The sequence below is a fragment of the Leptodactylus fuscus genome, chromosome 2 (genome assembly GCF_031893055.1).
Source record: "Leptodactylus fuscus isolate aLepFus1 chromosome 2, aLepFus1.hap2, whole genome shotgun sequence".
NCBI classification, from domain to species: Eukaryota; Metazoa; Chordata; class Amphibia; order Anura; family Leptodactylidae; genus Leptodactylus; species Leptodactylus fuscus.
Window position 1 is genome coordinate 119,888,562 of NC_134266.1, and position 6,002 is coordinate 119,894,563.

The window sequence follows — 6,002 nt, forward strand, 5'->3', positions numbered from 1 at the left end:
GCTCCTCCCCCAACGTGCCTCTGCCAACTCGGGGCTCCTATTACCTCCATCACCCCTCCTCAGGGTTCTGCAATGCCTCCTACAGCCACAGGGGCTTACTCCTCCCAGCTGCTCCATGCTGTTGAACATTCCCAGGCCTCAGCCACATGCTACCTGGACAGGGATGCTGATATTGGGACTGTTAAATCTGAAGTCACAATTGCTGATGCATTGCTACTGGATTTATGTTGAAATACTAATTTTCCTTTAAAACTAAAGACTATCAGCTTTGGAATAAAGAATGTATTATAAGATGGCAATGATTCTTATGTTTTGCTAAATTCTTTAGATTGTAACCAGGACTACAACTTGCTGTGCGTCACTCACCAGAACCAATCATATGAAGAATTTCACGTTATATTATGCATTAACCCTTTCTTTTCCTTTCCTGTATAACTATGTGTGAAGTGAAATAAACTTAGTTCAGTGCTGCTAGCCGAGGATAAGAGAGCATAAGCTGAGAAGTTTTGAAGCAGCTTGAGTCTGATTCATTTCTTAAAGCGACGGTGCACACACATGCTCTTACTAATTTGGATCTGACTGATTGACCCGTGCTGTCGAATTCGACCCTGACAGGACAACCCCGTCTCTATCCCCTTTTTCTGTTGTCACACAGCCCTCTCCTCCTCCGCTGTCTCAGCCTTCTGATGTAACCTCTGCACCGTCACCATGGATGGAATATCTTGCTCAGTTGCCTTCTAAAGAGGACTTTGCTTCTCTGGTTGCTAATGTTACGGCGGCTTGCCACACAGAAATACATACGGAAATTGCTTCTCTGAGACAAGCCTTTCAACACATTGCACATCGGGTCGAAACTCTGGAGGATGACCATGACCAGACCTGCACCTATGTCTCCCAGCTTCAGGACACAGTTATTTCCCACTCCCAGGCCTTTAGCGATATGCAGCACCATTTAGAGGATCTGGATAACCAGGGTAGACTGAACAACATTAGAGTCAAAGGGCTGCCGGAGGCTACACAGGCGGAGGATCATGTTACCATGGAGGCGATTTTCAACTGTTCTGCAGGAGCCTCCGTCTCACAAGATTAAATTGGACAGGGCCCACAGAGCTCTCTGCCCGAAAGGATCTGGCTCTGCTCTGCATGATGTGGTTTTTTGCATCCATGACTTTGCTTTAAAGGACGGTATACTTAAGGACTTAAGGACATTGACTTTGATGGGGCTAAGATCCAGCTCTACCAGGACCTCTCGCTGATCACACTGCAAAAAAAGAAGGCATCTTCGCCCCCCGACTCCAGCTTCTTCGTGATCGCCAGATTCCATATCGCTGGGGTTTCCCCTTTGCCTTGACCACTAGGCTTGAGGGCCATTCCACTACCCTTCGAGTCTACTTGGACCTGGAGCCCTTCTGTGCCTCCCTGAATATCCCCCTTCTGGACTTAGCTAATTGAGAACTACTGACTCCACCTCTACCCCTTCCCCAGGTCTGGACTGTCCAAAAACCCAGGAGGCGTCAGTTGCCTTCTCCTACTGCTCCTCCCAGGAGACCAAGAATGGACCCTTCTTCCTAACTGCTATGGGTTTCCTGGTTTTACAGAGGGTTGATGCAATTGTTTTTTCTCTCTTGCCTTTTTAAGGGTCACCCTAACCTGGTTCTTGTCGCACTGTCACTAGAGCTCTTTTCTGCCCTTCTCTCTTTATTTTTCTCTCGTCAGGGAGGATGCTTTGTTACCTTAGAAGGCCTCCTCCACAGCTCCCCCATTGTTCTGTGTAATCTCTATGTCCCCAATTCTGCTCAGGTTCCATTTCTGCATCAGGTCCATACCTGCTTACGTTCTCTCCCTTCGGCGACATGGCTGATTGACGGGGTCTTTAATATAATTTTCTCCAAATGGGTGGACCGTCTTTCTGTGCCTCTGACTGTTGCGGTCCTGTAGGCTGATCTTCGCGTTCTACAGAAAGCTATCTTTAGATTCATTTGGGAAGCTAAACGTCATCGTATCCGTCATTTGGTTATGTTAGCAGGGAGGGATTGCAGGGTTTAGCCCTCCCAGATCTTTTACATTATTACTCGGTGAATCACTTGCATTGTATTCCATTTTGGGTCTCTATCCCAGCGTACACCAGGTGGGTAGAGATACCAAAGCTTTGGCTCCCATGCATCCCCCCCCCCCCCCCCCTCATATATCTCCTGAACCTCCCAAGACAAGACTTCCATGCTATTTCTTCATCTTTGTACAGCTACTAAGAATCTTATTGCTAAGCATTGGAGGAGTGTGAACCCTCCCACAGGTACTCAGCTTCTGGCTCATATCAAGGACATGAGGCGCCTCTAATTCTTGACGCCTCAATAATACCCTGTATGCCTTCCATTCTATTTGGTCTCATTGGGGCACTCACTGTGTATTGTGTTCTCTATGATCCTAGATCTTCCTCTCTCAAACCCTTCCCTACCTCTCCTATCTGTATGTTTGTTTCTTTCCCCCCCTCTTTTGTATTGTGTTGACTGCATATCTTGGTTGTATCTTAATTAGCATCTGGCATTTCCCTTGTTTCTTGCTTTTGTTTGACTTTTTCTTTTGTTATGTTAAAAACTTAAAATTTTCGATAAAAAATTAGTTGAAAAAAAAAAGTTTTGACTCAAGACTTACCATAGAATATAGTCTTTATTTTGAAAATCTTGTACTTTAAGAAGCAATTCAAGGCCTTCCTTCTCCTGAGTCGCAGTAAGGGAGCGTTCACACTACCGTCGGTGTCCGACATGTAGTGTCCGCTCCAAATCTGTCACAGACACTAGGAGCGGACACTAGATGTGTCCGTGACACCTGTCATTCACTTGAATGGGCATCGGGTGCGTTCTTTTGCACTCCGTGCCCGTCCTTCCCTGTCCGCAAGAGAAGATGTCCGACTTCTCAAGCGGACAGAGGAACCCTGCATGCAGGGTTTTTCTGTCCGCTTGAGAAGTTGGACATTTTCTTTTGCGGACAGGGAAGGACGGGCACGGAGTGCAAAAGAACGCACCCGATGCCCATTCAAGTGAATGACAGGTGTCACGGACACATCTAGTGTCCGCTCCTAGTGTCCGTGACAGATTTGGAGCGGACACTACATGTCGGACACCGATGGTAGTGTGAATGCCCCCTAACTGGTACAATAACTTTTTTTTCTTTAGGAGGTGACAAATTTCTATTTCCAAGGCTTGGTAATCTGAAGAGGGCAGGTTCATTATGGATATAAATCTCTTTGGAGGAATATTCTGAAATTCTAGTCTGTAACCTGCAGAAACTTCCCTGTGACACCATTGGAAAGTGGGCATCTCCCTCCCTCCTTGCTGTTAACTTTTTACCATTTCTCTTTCCCCTACTTACCTTGGGAGGAGGGTTGTCTGGAGATTTGTCAGGTTTATTATTCAGTGCAGCACCACCTGGCATCAGCCTTCTCCTCCTAACTACATCATTGAGTGTTTGGCACCTTTTTTTTTTTTTTTTAAATACAGCCATTTTATTACCTTTAGAACACAGATCTTTAGCTTCTATTCCCTGATAAATATCTGACAATAAAAGATAAGAACTCAAACATACCATGTAAAACCCAATTACCAGATTACTCACTAGGGCTGGGGGTATGCCAGGCTCATACAACCCTCTAGAGGACTCATCTCCAGGCATCATAAACAGATGGTCCTACATGAGACAGCCTTTAGGTCTGGGAAGCTTTCAACTAGCCACTGATGACCAACGTACACCATTCTATGAATAATAATGCTGTTGGTCCACCTGCACTACCTAGGACAACATATTTTCAAGTATCCATTCATTAGCTTCCTTCTAGAAGTGACTATACTGGCGTTTGTTCTGCCATGGAACACAGGATGCTGAGCTGGCTCCAGAGCAGGCAGGTGGACGCTATGGGCCAGGGAGCCTGCACTGAGGCCCACATACTCGTCTACACTGTTCCCATGCCGGGTCAGGAACAGAAACAGCCGAGAGAAATGGTGCAGCTATGCAGGGATAGCCGTGCTGGACCCCATGCTACTTGTTAAGTATGAAAGAGCCTCTTGTCTGCCCACTAATTGGGACAAAAAAAAAAAACCAAAAAACCACACCACACTGAAGAGGGAGGAAGAGTGTGCCCTTACTGTCCCTAATAGTGGGTGGTGATACAATTCCTGCGGTACTGTCATGGAGGGCATTTGAGAAAAAGCTGCCATTTTTTTTTTTTTTTTTAAACCCAGATCTATCTTCTGAGGAGAAGCTTCACTCCCTTGACATCAAGGTGTCTGAAGAATTTTGAAAAGCTAAAATTTTCATGGTCTTCTCTGGCAGACGGAAGGATTTTAAGGGTCCATTCACAGAGAGGAAAATAGTGGAGTTTCAGCGCTTAAAAAAAATAATAATAATCTCCCATTAACTTCAATAGGAGGCTTTTTTTCTGCACTGGAATTCCACCACAAATTCCTCATCATTTTCCTCTGTGTGAATGGACCCTAAAGCATCAAAACGCATATTAGCCAGGTGGATAAGGCTGTACTTAAATTCCAGTAGATCCAACTGCTGAGAAGTCAATGCTCATTCCACTAGTTTGGTGTATACCTCCTAGGCTGAGAGATTTCTCTAGAGCAGATATGTGGGGCAGCATCTTGGAGCTCCCACCTTAAGTTTGTAAAATTGTTAACTTATATTAGATATGAAATACAATTCTGTTTCTGATTGCGTGTCAAGAGGACCCTACCTCACAAGGGAAGCAATGTTTTTTTTTTTAAATCTGTTTTCCCTTAGTCCTAACAGCAGCACAAGCCTCCCTCACTTTTTTCCTTATATAGGGTGGGAATAAAATTAGTTACATTAAACATTCCATCTGTCCTACCACAACACAGGGGTACTACAGTTTGGTTTTTCTCTTTTCTAGCAGAATTGCATGTAAATAAACCAGTTATATATAGACATATTTAGATATAGCTATACTGGTAGCTTATGTAAAGTGAAGTCTTTTCGTAAATATATTGCTTTACAAATGCTACTTTGTCTGAACTTCTTTCTCCCACCGTTTACAAAGCATTGCTATAACCACATACCTATAGGACAAGTGACATCCTCACTGCTGGCAGGACAATTCCTTTAGCTAGTTGCCGTTTTGCTGATAAAAGCCAAGTCTGTTATCTCTCTATGTAAACACTGAGTTCTTCTCTAGAAGCATACGCATATTACCTGATCTGCTTTAGGCTGGTCTTACATGGCCATAATGACTTTATGGACTGGAAGTTGCTGATCAGCAACACTAGTTGCTGTTCAGCAACATAAACAGCGCAGATGCCCGTAAACTGCTGCACTCGCCCATTCTATGAAAGGCCGTGCAGTGCTGCAATTCACGGCCATTACGGACACGTTCTATAAATTGCGGGCCACGGCTGCAGCCCGGTCACACCACGGATAAAATATCCAAAGGTGTAAGAGGCCGCATTGAATATAATGTGTCCACAATTGAAAACCCTCAATTGTGGACCATTTGTGGACTTACATTACAGCTGTGAGCGGAGGGAGTGAAATACAGGAAGTGAGATGAGACTGCAGGCAAAGCTGCTGAAAGACAGATGGGAATACCGCTTTAAGTCTGATATAAATAACTTAATACCCTCAGAACAAGTCAATGCATTCAGCACAATGAACTCGATTGGCTGAGTGACATTGATGATGTACTCCTGTGTGTGCTTCTGATTTGGTCAGACTGCAGGATAGGACCTGTTCCATAGGAATCGAAAGGACCTTTGAATGTTGCCTTAGAGCCCAGGCCCACACACTGTGCATACATAAGGCATAAGCCATTTGATAACAGATGTTTGTTTACATGTTGAATTTATATATTTTGCTCCCAAGTTAAATGTGAGCTAAGTGTAAACATTTAGGTGAATTATAGCTGCCAGGCAGTACCTACATAACCAGAGCAAGTTAAAATAATTGATCAGAGGAAATTTAGTCAAAAATAAAACACGTCACTGCAGAAA